Source organism: Mus musculus, chromosome 12 (genome assembly GCF_000001635.26).
Source record: "Mus musculus strain C57BL/6J chromosome 12, GRCm38.p6 C57BL/6J".
NCBI classification, from domain to species: domain Eukaryota; kingdom Metazoa; phylum Chordata; class Mammalia; order Rodentia; family Muridae; genus Mus; species Mus musculus.
Window position 1 is genome coordinate 100,798,512 of NC_000078.6, and position 19,763 is coordinate 100,818,274.

A 19,763-nucleotide genomic window follows, 5' to 3' on the forward strand; every position below is an offset into this window, starting at 1 on the left:
AATCTCAGGGTTGTTTTGATTTGCATTTCCCTGATGATTAAGGATGTTGAACATTTTTTCAGGTGCTTCTCTGCCATTCGGTATTCCTCAGGTGAGAATTCTTTGTTCAGTTCTGAGCCCCATTTTTTAATGGGGTTATTTGATTTTCTGAAGTCCACCCTCTTGAGTTATTTATATATGTTGGATATTAGTCCCCTATCTGATTTAGGATAGGTAAAGATCCTTTCCCAATCTGTTGGTGGTCTTTTTGTCTTATTGACGGTGTTTTTTGCCTTGGAGAAACTTTGGAGTTTCATTAGGTCCCATTTGTCAATTCTCGATCTTACAGCACAAGCCATTGCTGTTCTGTTCAGGAATTTTTCCCTTGTGCCCATATCTTCAAGGCTTTTCCCCACTTTCTCCTCTATAAGTTTCAGTGTCTCTGGTTTTATGTGAAGTTCCTTGATCCATTTAGATTTGACCTTAGTACAAGGAGATAAGTATGGATTGATTCGCATTCTTCTACATGATAACAACCAGTTGTGCCAGCACCAATTGTTGAAAATGCTGTCTTTCTTCCACTGGATGGTTTTAGCTCCCTTGTCGAAGATCAAGTGACCATAGGTGTGTGGATTCATTTCTGGGTCTTCAATTCTGTTCCATTGGTCTACTTGTCTGTCTCTATACCAGTACCATGCAGTTTTTATCACAATTGCTCTGTAGTAAAGCTTTAGGTCAGACATGGTGATTCCACCAGAGGTTCTTTTATCCTTGAGAAGAGTTTTTGCTATCCTCGGTTTTTTGTTATTCCAGATGAATTTGCAAATTTCTTCTTCTAATTTGTTGAAGAATTGAGTTGGAATTTTGATGGGGATTGCATTGAATCTGTAGATTGCTTTTGGCAAGATAGCCATTTTTACAATGTTGATCCTGCCAATCCATGAACATGGGAGATCTTTCCATCTTCTGAGATCTTCTTTAATTTCTTTCTTCAGAGACTTGAAGTTTTTATCATACAGATCTTTCACTTCCTTAGTTAGAGTCACACCGAGATATTTTATATTATTTGTGACTATTGAGAAGGGGGTTGTTTCCCTAATTTCTTTCTCAGCCTGTTTATTCTTTGTGTAGAGAAAGGCCATTAACTTGTTTGAGTTTATTTTATATCCAGCTACTTCACCGAAGCTGTTTATCAGGCTTAGGAGTTCTCTGGTGGAATTTTTAGGGTCACTTATATATACTATCATATCATCTGCAAAAAGTGATATTTTGACTTCCTCTTTTCCAATTTGTATCCCCTTGATCTCCTTTTGTTGTCGAATTGCTCTGGCTAATACTTCAAGTACTATGTTGAAAAGGTAGGGAAAGTGGGCAGCCTTGTCTAGTCCCTGATTTTAGTGGGATTGCTTCCAGCTTCTCTCCATTTACTTTGATGTTGGCTACTGGTTTGCTGTAGATTGCTTTTATCATGTTTAGGTATGGGACTTGAATTCCTGATCTTTCCAAGACTTTTAGCATGAATGGGTGTTGGATCTTGTCAAATGTTTTTTCTGCATCTAACGAGATGATCATGTGGTTTTTGTCTTTGAGTTTGTTTATATAATAGATTGCATTGATGGATTTTCATATATTAAACCATCCCTGCATCCCTGGAATAAAACCTACTTGGTCAGGATGGATGATTGCTTTAATGTGTTCTTGGATTCGGTTAGCGAGAATTTTATTGAGGATTTTTGCATCGATATTCATAAGAGAAATTGGTCTGAAGTTCTCTATCTTTGTTGGGTCTTTATGTAGTTTAGGGATCAGAGTAATAGTGGCTTCATAAAATGAGTTGGGTAGAGTACCTTCTACTTCTATTTTGTGAAATAGTTTGTGCAGAACTGGAATTAGATCTTCTTTGAAGGTCTGATAGAACTCTGCACTAAACCCGTCTGGTCCTGGGCTTTTTTTGGCTGGGAGACTATTAATAACTGCTTCTATTTCTTTAGGGGATATGGGACTGTTTAGATGGTCAACTTGATCCTGATTCAACTTTGGTACCTGGTATCTGTCCAGAAATTTGTCCATTTCATCCAGGTTTTCCAGTTTTGTTGAGTATAGCCTTTTGTAGAAGGATCTGATGGTGTTTTGGATTTCTTCAGGATCTGTTGTTATGTCTCCCTTTTCATTTCTGATTTTGTTAATTAGGATTTTGTCCCTGTGCCCTCTAGTGAGTCTAGCTAAGGGTTTATCTATCTTGTTGATTTTCTCAAAGAACCAACTCCTCGTTTGGTTAATTCTTTGAATAGTTCTTCTTGTTTCCACTTGGTTGATTTCACCCCTGAGTTTGATTATTTCCTGCCGTCTACTCCTCTTGGGTGAATTTGCTTCCTTTTTTTCTAGAGCTTTTAGATGTGTTGTCAAGCTGCTAGTATGTGCTCTCTCCCGTTTCTTCTTGGAGGCACTCAGAGCTATGAGTTTCCCTCTTTGAAATGCTTTCATTGTGTCCCATAGGTTTGGGTACGTTGTGGCTTCATTTTCATTAAACTCTAAAAAGTCTTTAATTTCTTTCTTTATTCCTTCCTTGACCAAGGTATCATTGAGAAGAGTGTTGTTCAGTTTCCACGTGAATGTTGGCTTTCCATTATTTATGTTGTTATTGAAGATCAGTCTTAGGCTATGGTGGTCTGATAGGATACATGGGACAATTTCAATGTTTTTGTATCTGTTGAGGCCTGTTTTGTGACCAATTATATGGTCAATTTTGGAGAAGGTCCCGTGAGGTGCTGAGAAGAAGGTATATCCTTTTGTTTTAGGATAAAATGTTCTGTAGATATCTGTCAGGTCCATTTGTTTCATAACTTCTGTTAGTTTCACTGTGTCCCTGTTTAGTTTCTGTTTCCACGATCTGTCCATTGATGAAAGTGGTGTGTTGAAGTCTCCCACTATTATTGTGTGAGGTGCAATGTGTGCTTTGAGCTTTACTAAAGTGTCTTTAATGAATGTGGCTGCCCTTGCATTTGGAGCGTAGATATTCAGAATTGAGAGTTCCTCTTGGAGGATTTTACCTTTGATGAGTATGAAGTGTCCCTCCTTGTCTTTTTTGATAACTTTGGGTTGGAAGTCGATTTTATCCGATATTAGAATGGCTACTCCAGCTTGTTTCTTCAGACCATTTGCTTGGAAAATTGTTTTCCAGCCTTTCACTCTGAGGTAGTGTCTGTCTTTTTCCCTGAGATGGGTTTCCTGTAAGCAGCAGAATGTTGGGTCCTGTTTGTGTAGCCAGTCTGTTAGTCTATGTCTTTTTATTGGGGAATTGAGTCCATTGATATTAAGAGATATTAAGGAAAAGTAATTGTTGCTTCTTTTTATTTTTGTTGTTAGGGTTGGCATTCTGTTCTTGTGGCTGTCTTCTTTTTGGTTTGTTGAGGGATTACTTTCTTGCTTGTTCTAGGGCGTGATTTCCGTCCTTGTATTGCTTCTTTTCTGTTATTATCCTTTGAAGGGCTGGATTCGTGGAAAAATATTGTGTGAATTTGGTTTTGTCGTGGAATACTTTGGTTTCTCCATCTATGGTAATTGAGAGTTTGGCCGGGTATAGTAGCCTGGGCTGGCATTTGTGTTCTCTTAGTGTCTGTATAACATCTGTCCAGGCTCTTCTGGCTTTCATAGTCTCTGGTGAAAAGTCTGGTGTAATTTTGATAGGCCTTCATTTATATGTTACTTGACCTTTCTCCCTTACTGCTTTTAATATTCTATCTTTATTTAGTGCATTTGTTGTTCTGATTATTATGTGTTGGTAGGAATTTCTTTTCTGGTCCAGTCTATTTGGAGTTCTGTAGGCTTCTTGTATGATCATGGGCATTTCTTTCTTTATGTTTGGGAAGTTTTCTTCTATTATTTTGTTGAAGATATTAGCTGGCCCTTTAAGTTGAAAATCTTCATTCTCATCAATTCCTATTATCCGTAGGTTTGGTCTTCTCATTGTGTCCTGGATTTCCTGGATGTTTTGAGTTAGGATCCTTTTGCATTTTGTATTTTCTTTGACTGTTGTGTCGATGTTCTCGATGGAATCTTCTGCACCTGAGATTCTCTCTTCCATTTCTTGTATTCTGTTGCTGATGCTCGCATCTATGGTTCCAGATCTCTTTCCTAGGGTTTCTATCTCCAGCGTTGCCTCGCTTTGGGTTTTCTTTATTGTGTCTACTTCCCCTTTTAGTTCTAGTATGGTTTTGTTCATTTCCATCACCTGTTTGGATGTGTTTTCCTGTTTTTCTTTAAGGACTTCTACCTGTTTGGTTGTGTTTTCCTGCTTTTCTTTAAGGGCCTGTAACTCTTTAGCAGTGCTCTCCTGTAATTCTTTAAGTGACTTATGAAAGTCCTTCTTGATGTCCTCTATCATCATCATGAGAAATGTTTTTAAATCTGGGTCTAGATTTTCAGTTGTGTTGGGGTGCCCAGGACTAGGTGGGGTGGGAGTCCTGCGTTCTGATGATGGTGAGTGGTCTTGATTTCTGTTAGTAGGATTCTTACGTTTGCCTTTCTCCATCTGGTAATCTCTGAAACTAGCTGTTATAGTTGTCACTGTTAAGAGCTTGTTCTTCAGGTGACTCTGTTAGCCTCTATAAGCAGACCTGGGAGGGTAGCTCTCTCCTTAGTTTCAGTGGGCAGAGTATTCTCTGCAGGCAAGCTCTCTTCTTGCAGGGAAGGTACCCAGATATTTGGTGTTTGAACCGGCCTCCTGGCAGAAGTTGTGTTCCACTCGCTAGAGGTCTTAGGATCCCGTGTGGAATCCTGTGTGGGCCCTTGCAGGTGTCAGGCGACTCTGCTGGCAAGGTACCCCGGTGCTCGAGTGGAGTGGGAGGGACTTGTGCACCAGGTCAGGCCCGGGTAGTCTGCTTCCCTATTTCCTGCAGTCTCAGGTTCCGCGCGATTGGATTGGGGCAGGCGCTGTGTTCCACTCACCAGAGGTCTTAGGATCCCGTGGGGAATCCTATGTGGGCCCTTGCGGGTGTCGGGCGAGTCTGCTGGCAAGGTAGCCCGGGGCTCGAGTGGAGTGGAAGGGGCTTGTGCCCAGGTCAGGCCCGGGTAGCCTGCTTCCCTATTTCCCGCAATCTCAGGTTCCGCGAGATTGGATTGGGGCAGGCGCTGTGTTCCACTCACCACAGGTCCTAGGATCCCGTGGGGAATCCTGTGTGGGCCCCTGTGGGTGTCGGGCGAGTCCGCTCCTGGTGTATATTTTTAAAAAACAACATGGAAACTTACTTTATCTCTTCTTATGCCTTGGGCTAGGTATCCCTACCTAAACTCCAGATAAGTGCAGCTTATTAAACTTGCCTAAAGGGGCATTGCATTTCCTCTTACTAACAAAGACTCTTTAGTAATCACATACTAAAAATTTGATTGTGTGTGTGTGTGTGTGTGTGTGTGTGTGTGTCATAAAATGTCAGCTTTTGTGGAGTTATTTCTCTTCTTCTACCATTGTGTGGGCTTCAGGAATTAAACTAAAGTCCCTGGCTTGTAGAATAAAGATCATTACCAACTGAGCCATCTTGACAGCCCATAATTTGGACGTTTTTGAGACAGGGCCTCACTCGTTCCGGCTTCAAACTAGAGCTTCCTATGTTCAAGGGTGACCTTGAATTCCTGACCCTCCCACCTCTTCCTCCTCCTGATTGCTGGGATTCTATAACACTCAAGATGCTAGTGAATGTTCTGAGGAACCATTTTATACCTTAATTGAAAATACATCCTGAGCTCCTGGCAAATCCCATTCTGCCTTTGAATAAGTCAAACCTGACACACAAGCTGTCAGATCCAGAAGTGCCCATGGCTTGCTAGGCAGAGACGAAAGGAAAAAGGCTTAGGTGTAATCTAAACACAGTGAACTTGGATGTAAAACAAAGCAAACCAAGCTTTAAACACTTGTTGGCATGCTATGGCTTTTCAGAAGTGAGTCTGTGCTTGGCAAGAAAGGAGATGAAAACTTCTCCCTACCTGGTGGCCCATGCTTTCTTGAGCTTTTGTAGTTTGTGTTGGCATTTGGGTAAGGTTGGCCATCGGCCATGGGATAGGAAAGACAGATGCATATGAGAGCAGGCCACTACCCAGTGCTCCTACAAGACATCTAATGAGCTAAGGCAATGCCTGGCAATTCTGGACTGGTTGTCTTTGATGATTTAATTTCCGGACAATCCACGGAGGTGTTGGGATTATGTATTTATTTGATAGATGAAGACACTTGGACATGAATAGGCAAAGCAACTTGCCTAAAGCCACTTAGGGGATAAGAGCCTCGCTCTTTCCATCTGACGTGCATTGCTGCAAGGGCCCACTGCTCTCTGTATTTGATTTCTGTGTAGAAAGACCAACAGGCTCTACTTACTGACTTTCACAAGATACAAAAGCAAAAACCATAACATGAAGAAAAACATTGGCCCTCAAGACATCAGCCCCTTAGGTCTAAGAATAGTGTAAATACAACAAACCATTTTGTTTTATATATATATATATATATATATATATATATATATATATATATATATATATATGTATGTCACCACTTAGCCAGGAATCTGGTTTTTGTTTTGTTTTGTTTTTTAAAAAAACTATTCATATGTCAGATCATTGAAGGAAGGTATTTCTAGTTATAGTAGCTCCATGTGCCATTTGATATGATGAGCCACTGGGGAATACACCAGAAATGACCTCTGGTCTCCACTCAACATACACACACATGTATTTGTATACCTTCCTATACACATCCAAATAAGAACATACAACATTGATTTAGAAAAAGAACAAGCACTTATTAAGTAACTTCAGCCAGCAGAAGATCAAAGAAGGAAGAAAGATAGAGCCCTGTGATTCAGAAACGTACAATTCAACGGGGGAGATGAAACAATATTTTAAAAAGAACGCCAGGGAGATGGTTCCGTTTGTCAGGTCCATGCTGAGCAAGCATGAAGACCCTAAGCAAAAGATGGATGCAGCAGTATACTCTTACCACCTCGGAGCTGAGGATACCGAGGCAGGAAAGTGCTTGAAGCTCATTGGCCAGGCAGTTTAGTTGAATCAGTAAGCTCTAGGTTCAGTGAGAAACCTTGTCTCAATATGAAGATGGTGATGGTGGTGATGATGATGGTGGTGGTGATGATGATGGTGATGGTGGTGGTGATGATGATGATGTGGAAATCAATTGAGGAGGACACCAGAAGTGACCTCTGGTCTCCAGCAGCACGCTCACAAGTTTGTGTGCAACTCTTTCCACATATTCAAATAAGAACATATAACAAGGGCTGCTTCTAAATCTGATCTTATCAGCTTTCAAGTATGTAGCTGTAGAGGAAATGTTTTCATTCTTTGGGGGCCTTGGAATCCTCCTAAGACAAATGGCAACACTACCAACCTCCAGCCTCACTTAGGTGTCTGCATGTGGTCAGGAGGAAGTGCACACGTGTACACGCATGTGGAGGCCAGAGGACAACGAGTGCCTTCCTCTCTCGCTCTCTGCCTCATTTTCTAAGTCAGGGTCTCTCGCTGAATCTGGAGCTCACCATTTTGGCTAGGCCGGTTAGCCAACCAGCCCCTGGGATCTATCTCACAAAGCTGGGGCTACAAATATGCCTGGCTTTTTACTTAGGTGTGGGGGATCTGAGTTAATGCTCATGTTGCAAGCGCTTTATCTACCAAGCCACCAATCTCCCGGCTTCTCGGTGGATTTCATTGTTAGGATCAGGTGTGTGGAAGTCACCTGATAGTGACACACGGAGATTAGAGAATGAGGGAGGAAATGGGATTGAGTAAAGCAAGAGACGTTCCTTCAAGAGCAAATGATGGAGTTGGGTTTTATGGTGGCGAGGAGCCTGAACCTGCAGGGAGGAAGCAACATCCCATTTGCTTTCATTGTGAAGTGACAGTAAAGCCAACTTGAATTGCTTTAAACACTGAAATGTGCCCACTCAGAACTGGTCAGTTCAGCCGTTGGGCAAGTCGTATGTGTAGTGTATCTGGGTATTCACAATGGCACCATGCGTGACTCCAGCTGCACCTTTTTCTAAGGTGCAGCTTAGAAGTGACAGGAGATGCACCTCTGTAGACCAGATTTCGCTTCTGGTTTTGTGTAGCATGGAAAATTGGCTGGGCCAAATCCAGGCCTTGATCCCACGGCCCAAGCTCCTTTTTTTTCTTTTCTTTTTTTCCATTTGGGACGTCCTGAGAGTCATTCTAACTGGACCAGCCTAGACCACATTCACCATCTTCTGCATGCAAGGTGGTAACTTGAGTCACAGGTTCTATCTCTGGAGCAGTGGTTCTCAGCCTTCCTAGTGCTGTGACCCTTTAACACAGTTCCTCATGTTGTGGTGACCTCCAACCATAACATTATTTTCGTTGCTATTGCATAACTTTAATTTTGCTACTTATGAGCTGTAATGTAAATATCTGTGTTTTCCAATGGTCTTAGATGACCCCTGTAAATGGGTCAGTTGACACCCCTGAAGGGGTTGAGACCCACAGGTTGAGAACGACTGCCCTACAGCCTTAAGTAGAGTCTAGTTTCTTAGAAGCATGTGGATCCCCTATGTGGAAATTCAGAATTCTTACAGAATCATCCAGAATTATTGCAATATGGACACTGGTTTTGTTTTTGTTTTTGTTTTTTTTTTTGAAGATTTACTCATTATTTTATGAGTATGCGTGTGCCTGCATGAGTTTATGTGCCCCACATGCATACATACAGGAGCCCACAGATAACACAAGAGGGTGTCAGGTCCGCTGGATCTGGACTTAAAGATGGCTGTGACCTGCTGAGTGAATGCTGGGAACGGAACCCAGATCTCTGCAAGGAAAGAGAATGATTGACAGCTAAGTCACCTCTCTAGCCCCAGGAGTCGCCTTGCTAAAATAAAAAAAAAAAGACAGGAAGGAGTGGGCTGCTTGTGAGCACAGCCCACAGGCTGTGTGGGTGCTCTAGAATGTTCCTTGTTCTTGCAAGTGAGCTGTGAAGTCTGGAGCCTGAGAGAGGGAGCCTCCAGCCTGGGGTGAGCGAGGCGTTCTAATGCAGAGTTTACCGGCCCGTTCAGGAAACAAGATTGCTTCCCCCATTTTAAGGCCCATCCTTTACTCAGTTCTTGCAGTATTTACTCTGCCTCAAAACTGTTCAGCTTGGAGATAAAAAGGGAAGAGATCCCACGGTTACAGAGAGGCCATTGGGTACTGACTCTGAGCAAGAGCCTTTTCCTTCTTTTTTCTCTTATGAACCCATGTCCCTGAAACAGGAACTGTTAGTTAACCCATTTCACAGATTGGAGAGACGAGGAAGCAATGGGAAGGGAAATAACTGACTAGCCAGAACCACTCAATTAATAAATGGGGAAAGAGAGGTTGGGACCCCTCTTGGCTATTGACTCTAGAATCCACACGCAGGTTGCCATGGTGGGATCTGGGGCCTCCCTTGAGAATTACTTTGTACTGTGCATTACATCAAGTGCCCAGGCTGATGACCCTTCTGCAGGTTGTCACCTACGCTGAAGCTCGAGTGTGTCCTGTGCTACGTGTGCTATTCCCTCAGACACTGATGAGTGTGGGAGTCTGGAGCCAGGAGCAATGAGTCTGTGAACTGGGGCCTCATTTGTATCTGCTCCAGGGGACTAAGGATGGATGCCAAGCCTGGGAGAGTCAGACAGGCAGCCATTGGGCATCCTGTAATGGCAACATTCACTGCCTCTCACACCCTCATCTCTAGTGGGTAGCATCATCTGCAGGACACGGGTGGTCTCTCAGCCTTGAAGCACTTCCTTCCATGACTGCTGCAAAGCCCTTTGGAGGCAGGTGTTGCTATTCCCCTCGTCTTTATAGATAAGAAAGCCCAAGGACCATGAAACCTGGGTCACAGAAAGTGGCTTGTCCCTGTGAGGTGTGTACTCTCTGATCTCTCTGAAAAGGTGCTCGACAAGCCTGAAGAGCTAGCAAGTGAATGAGTCAGGATTTGAACTCACATTCTGTCTGATTCTAGACTGTGGGCTAAGCACATTGTTTCAAAGCAAACTTGAGGAAAACTAGAAAGTAAGTGATTTGGCCCTAAGGCAACCTTCCCTGAACAGAAATCCTGCTCCCAGGAAAGGTCGTAGACCTCTGTTGGAAGAAGCACAGGTTCTTCCTGGAGCACATTTGTGCAAATTGACATTACTTCCCCTGCCCCGCCCCCAACCCCTCCCTTCTTCCCTAAACAATCCTCTTCACTCTTGAGTTCCTCTGGGCAGTGTATGCCTGCAGCAAGTCTATTGGGAATCACCTGGACCTCCTCCACATCACCCGCGTGCTGATGCAGAGGACGCCAGCCTCTACACTCTTAAAGACACATATAAGACAGAACCTTGGGATGGGAAGGCCCGCGTGAGCAGCCACAGGTATGACAGCCGCTGCAAGAAAAGGTGCTTGCAGGGAAGTGGATTGCTTCCCCCCCCCCCCCCTTCTTAATGTTCCGTTTTTAGCTGTGTTTTTCAGAGCAAGTAGGTGCCATGGTGATAGAAGCCATAGAAATAGATGGAGCACACCTCCCAGCAAGGAGCTGCCTAGCCGTTCCCATGGAAATGCACCAGGGAGAACGGGGACTCGCTCCTGCAGCTGCCAGCTGCATGCTGGAAGAAGGCCCCTGGGGGCTTCTCACTGTCTCTCTGGGGTTGTCCCGGGCCCAAAGGCGCTTCCTTTCCTTCCCTTCCTCCCTCCCTCCCAGGGTACACTGAGACTATCCCTGAGAGTTCCCAGGGAAGCCATCTAAGAAATTTTCCTTTTCTTCAGTATGGACATCTTGTTTAAGCAGTCACCTTAAAACAAATCCTACAAGGCTTCCTGTCCCCACAGTTATGATCATGTGTCTGGGTCCTGCCTAGATATAAAACTGACACTGGATTCATGCAATGGGTGATAATGAATTTACGGGGTGAGGACTAAGTCCTGAACATTCAGTACTCAGGGATACTCATAAAATGAAATTTCAGAAGACCTAAGCCACTAAGCCAGGCAGGGTAGACGTGATTCTACCTGAGACTGGCACTTAGTCTGTGAAGCCTTGCTGGAATACAGAGATGTCCAGACTCCACTATTTTTGGACACAGATTTAGTGGACACTCAAAGAACCTTTGGAACAATAGCTGAACCATGGTGTTGCTCTTACTCTTACGTAACGGTCTCTGCAAGGCTGGGGATGTGTGTACGGATGAACATGCTCAGAGCTCAGCTCTCTTTTCTCTGAATCTAGTATACATCTTGTAAAATGCAACCCATGTGTAAGAACATCCTTTTGAACTAACTGCCTTATCTTGGGCCAAGCAGAAAAAGATTAATGCTGAAGTGTATTATTATTGCTGTCCCATAATATCTGTTTCTGTGATAGGGCACTATTCTGTGTGTATTGTAAACATTTGTTTCCATACATTGATGCACTCGGGTGACATCCTTCTTGCAGGGCAGGGTAGATGCCATCCTAGACTAAAGTATGATTCTGAGACTAAGTACTAACAAAGTGAAATTAATTTTGCTTTCAATTAAAGAAGCATGTGCATGCCCCTAACAAAGGAATTTTATTTTTAATTAATAGCATAGGGACTGGAGAGATGGCTCAGTGGTTAAGAGCACTGATTGCTCTTCCAGAGGTCCTGAGTTCAATTCCCAGCAACCACATGGTGGCTCACAACCATCTGTAATGGGGTCCGATGCCCTCTTCTGGTGTGTCTGTAGAGAGTGACAGTGTAGTCACATACATAAAATAAGTCGTTTTTAAAAAAAAAAAAATAATGTAGTCAATATACCAACAATTGCGTAGTTATAAACTGTAAAAGTCATAGCACTCAAAGATGCTAACACAATTTCTACCCTGGTATGTGTGGCATCTGACATGGAGAAAAAGAAAACGCTTAAAGAGCAGGAGCGTGGACTTCACTGCTTAGTTCAGCACACCTCTGTGCATGCAGGCAGGATCTGCAGGGCCTCACACTAGAGCCCTGGCCTAGCAATTGAAGTGTTTGAAGCCTCTAAGCCGCTCAATCAAGGAATAATGCCTATGGGATTCTTGTAGGTCATACCATTAAACCGGGCAGTGTGAAGCTAAAGTAACCGCCCGCCTGGTTTAGCCTAGGACCTACCCAAGGAGCCATGGGGCTTGGCACTGACCGTTGGCAGTATCTACACTCAGACACCATGTGGATTCCTGGGTCAGATTTCGTGGTTACAGGAACGCGGCCTGATGGAGCCATTGCAGAAACTCCATATTAAATAAGCAAACACGTGTGCTCCAGTTTCACAGGCCAAGCCAGCTCCAAAGCAGAGGGATGCCTTTCTTGCCCAGAGCAGTCATGCCTTGGAGTTTTGCCCCCTGGTTGGGTTACTCTACTTGGCGAGACAGCTCAAAGCAGATCCGCTTTGAAGAACGGAGTTCTCAGACATTCTATGATTCTAAACATGGACACTTAAGAGTCATGCTGGCGGACAGCATTAAAGCCAGGTTTTCAGAGTCACACGGTGACTGTCAGGCCATGTGAAACATCCAAACAAAACCTCCCTTTCCCAAGGTGAGCTCCCTTCCTTCAGGGTTGAGACAGGAACCTCAAGGTTAATCAAGACCCACAGGAGTCTGAAGTAACTCTCTACACCTCTGATTTCAACTGAGCATTTAAAGCGAATGTTAATATTGACTACCACAATTAACATTTTTAAACACACATCTTAAATTTTTCAAATTTCTTATTAGAGTAAAATATGTATTTCATGAAATTTTTCGGTTGTTCTTCGTTTTTGTGTGCATTGACCTGTGACATGGAGATGTTACCACCAACTTTTCCCAAAACAGTGCCATCTTCACAAACTGAAAGACAACACTAGCTGCCCACTGTCCTCACTGCCAGCCTCTGCCAACTCCCGTTCTAGGCTGTGTCTGTGAACGATGCCGGGCCCTCTGGGCGGACTCACACAGAATCAGTCTTTCTGTGTCTGGCTTACTTCAGTTAACATAATGCCCTCAGGGTTTGTCTTTTATAACAGGCGTCATTAAAGACAAAAACTCTTCCACTGTTTATAGACTCCACATTTTGTTTACCCACAATTTAATTTTACCATAGTTTATTTCTCTCCATCTTGTTAAGACTCTGGAACAATCACAAAATGGTGAATATTACAAGAACAATAGCCTCAGAATCGTGTGCTTTATTGCAGCATTTTGCAATTTTCAATGAACTATTTAATATCTGTAATGATATAGAGAGTCCTCTGCTAGTGAGTTATAGACTGCTCCTACCATTATTTCTACTTTACTACATTTAGTTGACTGACTGACTGACTGATTGATTAATTGATTGAGGATTGATATGTGTACCTGGGCCGCAGTGTATGTGCAGAGGTCTGAGTTGATGCTCTTCTTCACCATGGGGGTCCTGAGATTGAGCTCAGACTTCAGGTTTCGAGACAAGTGCCCTTACCTGCTGAGCTACATCTCCGGCCCATGTTCCTATCATTATTTTACATTTTTATTTATTGTATGTGTATGGGTCTTTTATGTTTGTACACCACATGTACACCTGGAACCTGTGGAAGAGTGGTAGTTCCTTTGGGGACTGGAGTGACAGCCAGCAGTACACTGCCATCTGGGTGCTGGAAATAAAACCCAGGTCCTCTAGAAGAGTCGCCAGTGCTCTTGACTGCAGAGCAACATCTTCAGTCCCATCTATTATTTTTTTTTTAACAATCTAAAATCCCCCCACTGTGAGAGTGTCATCCTGTGTCCTTTCTGTGTGCCTCGTCATTCTTTGAACACCTGTTTGCTTTCTGGACAAGAAGTTCCAAGATCATCTTATGGTTGTCTTGCCCCAGCAAGTTGTATTTGTTAAATTTTAATTTCAAAATTTTTAGTATGGTTTCCTTAGTTTTCTTTTCTGTCATGTGGTAAATACCCTAACAAAAGCCACCGAAGGAAGAAAAGGTTTATTTCAGTCCACAGTTGAAGGGTACAGTCCATGACAGCAGAGGGTCAAGGCATCAAGAAAATATGGCAGCTGGTCACATCGCGTCTACAGTCCCAACAGAGCACAATGAATACAAATGTTCAGCTGCTTTCTCTAGCTTATACATCGAGATAGCCACTGACCAGAGAAGGCCCTTCTCACTATTAAAATGAGGCTTTCCATACCAGTTAACACAGTGGAGGTACAGACACCCTCAGGGCTAGCCTTAACCTAGATATCCCCACCAGGTATGCACAGAGTTGATTCTGGATTCAACAACAGACAACATTAACCATTACAAATAAAAATACATGGAATACATTTTCCCATTTTGCCATTTTTATATGTATAGAACTGTTCCAGGAAGCATCTACTTTGGTTTGTGTCTGCATAGCACATGTGTGTCTGGTGTCTGTGGAAGCCAGAGAAGGGTGTCAGATTCTCTGAAAACTGGAGTTAGGAACTGTTGTGAGACACCATGTGAGTTCTGGACATTGAGCCCGGGTCCTCTAGACGAGGACAGTCTTTCTCGGGATGAGTTTTCCCCAAGGAATCTCAATTCATTTTAACTGTGCAAGGTGTTTTAAGTCCAAAATTATCCATGTGTTGTTAGATATGCTCATTCTTCTGCTTCCAGGCAGAGCTGGGAGATACATGCTCTGTCTGTCTATCTATCTATCTATCTATCTATCTATCTATCTATCTATCTATCTATCTATCTATCTATCCATCTCCACCTACGTTCCTTAAAATCTAGCTATGCAAAGCACTAATCTAACCCCAGGACTTGAGAGGCAGAGGCAGGTAGATCTCTGTGGGTTCAAGGCCAGCCTGGCCTACATAGAGCGTTCTAAACTAGTCAGAGCTACAGAACTGATACCCTGACATAAAACAAACAGCTAATTCTAGGCGATGGGAACCACGATTCACAGGGATAGATCCCGATGGAGTTCAGAAACTCCAGGGTTTGTTACAGGCTTTTTCTTCCTATGCATTACCTCCCTGTAGCACTGAGAGAAGGTTCTCAGGATTGTATCTTTTAGATAGAGCCAAGTCTCCTCCCTCTCCAAGAGCAGCCTCCCCAGTCTTGTTGGACTCACTCCCCTGTAAGCCAGCTCTGACCACCACCCTGCCACCACCACTACAGGGACACACTCTTGTCCTGTGAAGTGGAGACACCTAAGCCCAGGCCATCTTCCCTAGACTTGGCGCCTCATCCTACTTGGGCACTGACACCCTGCTTTGGTTCACTGTGACTTCCTGTTCCCAAAATCCAACCTTTGGCTCCTGTCCCTCTCTGTCCCACCCTAAGGCTTCACCTAACGGGAAGGCGAAGGAACAAGCGTTTGTCTCGATGATGGGAAATATTTGTTTGTTAATGATTCTCTTCATATTGGGAGCACTTGCATCTGACCTATTAAACAAACAAATGCTAATTATGACTGCCAGCATTTCCCTGATCTTTTGTCTTTGTTATCATCATGACATTTCTAATGAAATGTTTGTACAGTTAGGATGCCTTCTTCCTTACAGCAACATTTATTTTGCAAATTTGCAGTTGTATTTAGGCTACCACCAGCAACTCTCTTGGCAAACACTGAGCACCGCCCACCACAGAAATTAATGAGTAGAGAGACAAGGTCTGAACACCTACTCATTCTGTTCCTCCATTGTCACATGGAGGGACTCTGGGGAACTGATCCAGGGGACAGCTATGGAAACCAGAAGCGGAGTTTTTAACACTGAAAATGCTTAGTTCTTGTAAACAAGTCTTCCAGCCTAGACTACAAGCATCCAGGAAATGGACTTCATCTCTGATTTCTTGTGTGCCCCCTGAGGTCCCAGATACAGTCCTACATAAATGTAAGGGTCCTCTGCGCTTGTTGCTGGCAGAGCATGATAGTGTGGGAAAGAGCATGTCATATCCCAGTGAAGGCTTGCTACACTTTATAGCCCTTGACCCCTGTGAACCACTGCTTTCTCTGTGAAAGATGTGCTACCTTGGGCTTCTCAGCCTCATGGCCTCTCTCTTGCCTCTCTGTCTGCCTCATCTCTGGGGTCCTAGTGAGTGATATTTTCTGTACCCATAGCCCTTGGCAGGAGATACAGAGTGAAGGCTTCCTGTGTGTCGGGTTCCCGCTGTGTGCTGGTACCCCTGTTTTTGCCACTCCCTACCTATGTCCCTTACAGATGCACAGAACGTTGGATCCCTCCATGAGCTTCCCTACCATTGTCCCTTCTGTCCATGGGCTGAAAAGGTCTTTCGCTTTTACCCAAGAAACCCCTTATTCATCTCTTTGGACTCAGCTCCTTTTCTAGCCCTAGTCGGTATAGCCTAGGAATGCTAAGTACATTGTGTTGTAGTTAACTGTTTACTTTTTTCCTCTCCACAGGAGACAGGCTGATGGTAATTATGTGTTTAATGTCTGTCTCTTGGGCTGGTAAATCCCTATGGGCGTGGGCTGTGGCTGTATTATTACCACAGTGTCTCCAGCACATTGCACATAGAGTAACAAATGAAGGAAACACTTCTGCAAGGCTAAATGGAAGCCAGGCCATGAAGTGACCCATGAACTTCACATGTGCTAACTCATTAGGGCTGAGCACAACTACTGAGGTTCATAGTATTAGTAGTCCCATGAGAAAACAAACAGAGAGGTCAATGATTCACGATAGCTAGGTCGAGATACCAACTTGCTCTTGGTTTGCACTTTCACCATGATGTTTCATGGATGGATGGATAGATGGATGGATGGGTGGGTGGGTAGGTGAGTTGATGGATGGATGGATGGATGGATGGATGGATGGATGGATAGATAGATGGATGAGTGGATGGATGGGTGGGTGGATGGATGGATGGATGGATGGATGGATGGATGGGTGAGTGGATGGATGGATGGGTGGGTGGAGAGATGAGTGGGTGGATAGATGAGAGGGTGGATAGATGGATGGATGGGTGGGTGTTTGGACGGATGGGTGGATAAATGAGTGGATGGATAGATGTATTGATGGATGAATGGATAGAGGTATAGGTGGATGGGTAATGTACTGTGCTTGAACACTAGTGCAATTTGTCTACATATAAATTGTAGATAGTTTATGAGAAAGAATTTAGGATTGGATCACAAATATTTCTCCATCCATCTCCACTTCAGAGCACACTCTAGGTCACTATGGTGGTTTACATAAGAATGACCGACCTAGACTCATAGATTTGAATATTTTGTTACTAGGAAATGGCACTATTTGAAAGAAGTAGGAGGTGTAGCTTTGTTGGAGGAAGTGTGTTACTGAAGGTGGGTTTGAGGTTTCAAAAGCCCACTCCAAGCCCAGAGTCTCTCCCCTTCTGCTGCCAGAGGATCTAGCTGTAGAACTCTCCACTACTTCTCCAGCACAGTGCCGGCCTGCGTGCTGCATGCTCCCTGCTATGATGAAAATGGACTAAACCTTTGAAACTGTAAGCCAGCTCCAATAACTGTTTTCTTTTATAAGAGTTGCCATGGTCATGGTGTCTCTTCACAGCAGTAGAGCACTAAGAAAGACACCTCTTTGGTCCCTTCTTCAGTGTTCCCAACACCCCTCAGTTGATACAGAGATGGAGAGGAGGGGGCATGCTCTCTGAGAGAACAGTGGAAGCTCTGGATTTCTGGCAGAGTGTGAAATGTTCAGATGAGTAGGGAAGGCTCTCCTGAGTGACTCTGGCTCCCTGGAGTTGGATGAAGAGGGAGGCTTAAGAGCAGATGGAGGCCAGGACAGACCTAGGGATGTGTGGGAAAACAAATCAACCTCTCCACGAATGGGACTCCCATGTTCAACTCCTCCCCCTCCTCCATCACCTCCATGTCTACCCTTCCAGAGTTGGCCTATATGGATTTGGATATGGGTGGTGCACTTGTACATAGATTCCTTCATATGTTGGAGAAATTGTTTTAGATGAGGCACAAAGAGATACCTCATTTTAGGACTAGTGAGATAAAAAAAATTAAAGACTTAGCTCATTTAAAAAATAGTTAAGTGATCTGACATTTCCTGGTCTGGATGTGGTTTGAATGTGTGCCCAATAGTTGTTAGGTTTTGTTTGTTTGTTTTTAATTTGTATTTTTTAATGGGTTTTGGAGACAGGATTTCTCTGTGTAGCCCTGGCTGTTCTGTAACTCATACTGTAGACCAGGCTGGCCTCACACTCATTATGTAGTCCAGTCTGGCCTTAAATTGACCATACTCCTCCCTCAGCCCACTAAATGCTGAGACTAAAGACATGTGCCACTATACCTGACTACTAAAATTATGTATATATACTTTTTTTCTTAAATAAGCTACTCAGTTTCGGGTATTTGTTATAGCAGGGGGAAAAAAAAAGACAAGACAAATACCACACATATAATCTTCAATATAACCAAACCTGGATGTGTTCAATTAGCTTCTACTTAGTTGTTTCTAAATTATTTATATGACAAACAGCACTGCTAATGCACTCTGGGATTTTATTTGCTCTTTGAAAATATCTTAGGATGAATTCCTAGAACTGAATAAAGCAAAGGGGTGGCTCCATGAAGGTGGAATTTCAGTTATCTACCATAAGAGTGGACCAGATCTGTTTACTCTGGAGTTGGGGTGTGTCAGATTCTGCTGAGAGGGTGGTTGTCTTTGGGGCTCAGTGTAGAGAGAATAGCTTATGTATTGTACATATTGCATTGCCACAGACTCTCTGGGCCCCTTTGTCTTCGTGGAACGGGTCTCTAGTCTCGGGTGGGCAAAGCGTCGGATGAATTGATAGACAGATGCACACAGGAGAGGTTGTGTAGTATCTGAATGTAATGTCAAATCCAGCATCAGACTTTTTATGCAGAAGACAATAAGGAAGTTGGGTGACATACCAGCAAGGTACAAAGAGGTTACTGGATTCTTACATAAAACAGAGGAATGCAAACACAGAAGGTCTAACGGGAACCACCTGGGATAGAATTCATTGTTAACAACTGGGATCAGCAAGGGCTCCACCTAAGATTCACTTAATCTTAGAAGCCAGGGTCAAGGGCTTCATGCGCTTGCCATAGTTCCTATTTTAGTCTATTGTATAGTCCACCTTCTCCTTAGGCCATTGTAAATACGTGTGTATGGGTGTAACTCAGCTATAGTCTTAGAAGCCAGGTGTGAGGTCTTTACTCTCCTAGGGCAAGGGCTTTCACACCCAAGTCTTGGTTCTAGCTAACCATCTCATGAATAATGCAATACTTTAAAACCACAGCCCGATCTACTTCCTAAACCATTGTAAATTCCTGCATATGGGAGCGACTTGGCTTTTATTCTAAGTGATAGTGTAATACCAGAGGCTATTCTGAATGTCACTGTCTAGCTCAAGGACGTTCTAGGACTGTTGGAACACTGGCTTTAGCTATGTCAGAATTCAAGCTTAAAATGCACTTATAATAGGGTAATACTAAAAGAGAGCAAGTGGATCCATACACTAGACTAACTCGGGAATAGAAAATTAATGTATGGGTTAGAGAGAACACCAGACTCCAGGAGTGAGTTTCTGTGAAACTCTTTTGCCTCATGAGTAGCTTTCAAGCCTCAGCCTGTCACGCTGACTTGACTGGAGAGCGTGGCATTGCATCTCCTGTCAATTCAAAAGCCTGTGGCCTAGGACTTAGCCAGGAAATAAAGGTGGCACTCTGGAATAGAGCAGGCATGGGAAGATGTAACAAGACAGTTGTATGGTAAGAGCATACCAACAGGTAACCAGCCACTTAGCAGAATGTAGGTTAAAATAAATGGGTTATCTTAAATTATGATTCTAGCCAGAGA

General features: G+C 43.5%; 1 protein-coding gene across 7 annotated transcripts in view; it reads left to right on the plus strand.

Moving 5' to 3' along the window:
• The window catches only part of Dglucy (D-glutamate cyclase), a 93,554-nt gene that overhangs the window by 19,455 nt on the left and 54,336 nt on the right, over nt 1–19,763 (plus strand). The window contains exon 1 of one of the 7 annotated variants that reach the window (XM_030246669.1): nt 10,213–10,370. The exons of the other annotated variants lie outside the window; for them this stretch is intronic. The gene's annotated coding sequence lies outside the window, so the exon portion shown is untranslated. Of the gene's footprint in view, nt 1–10,212; nt 10,371–19,763 lie in introns of those variants that run through there. 7 annotated transcript variants of the gene reach the window in all.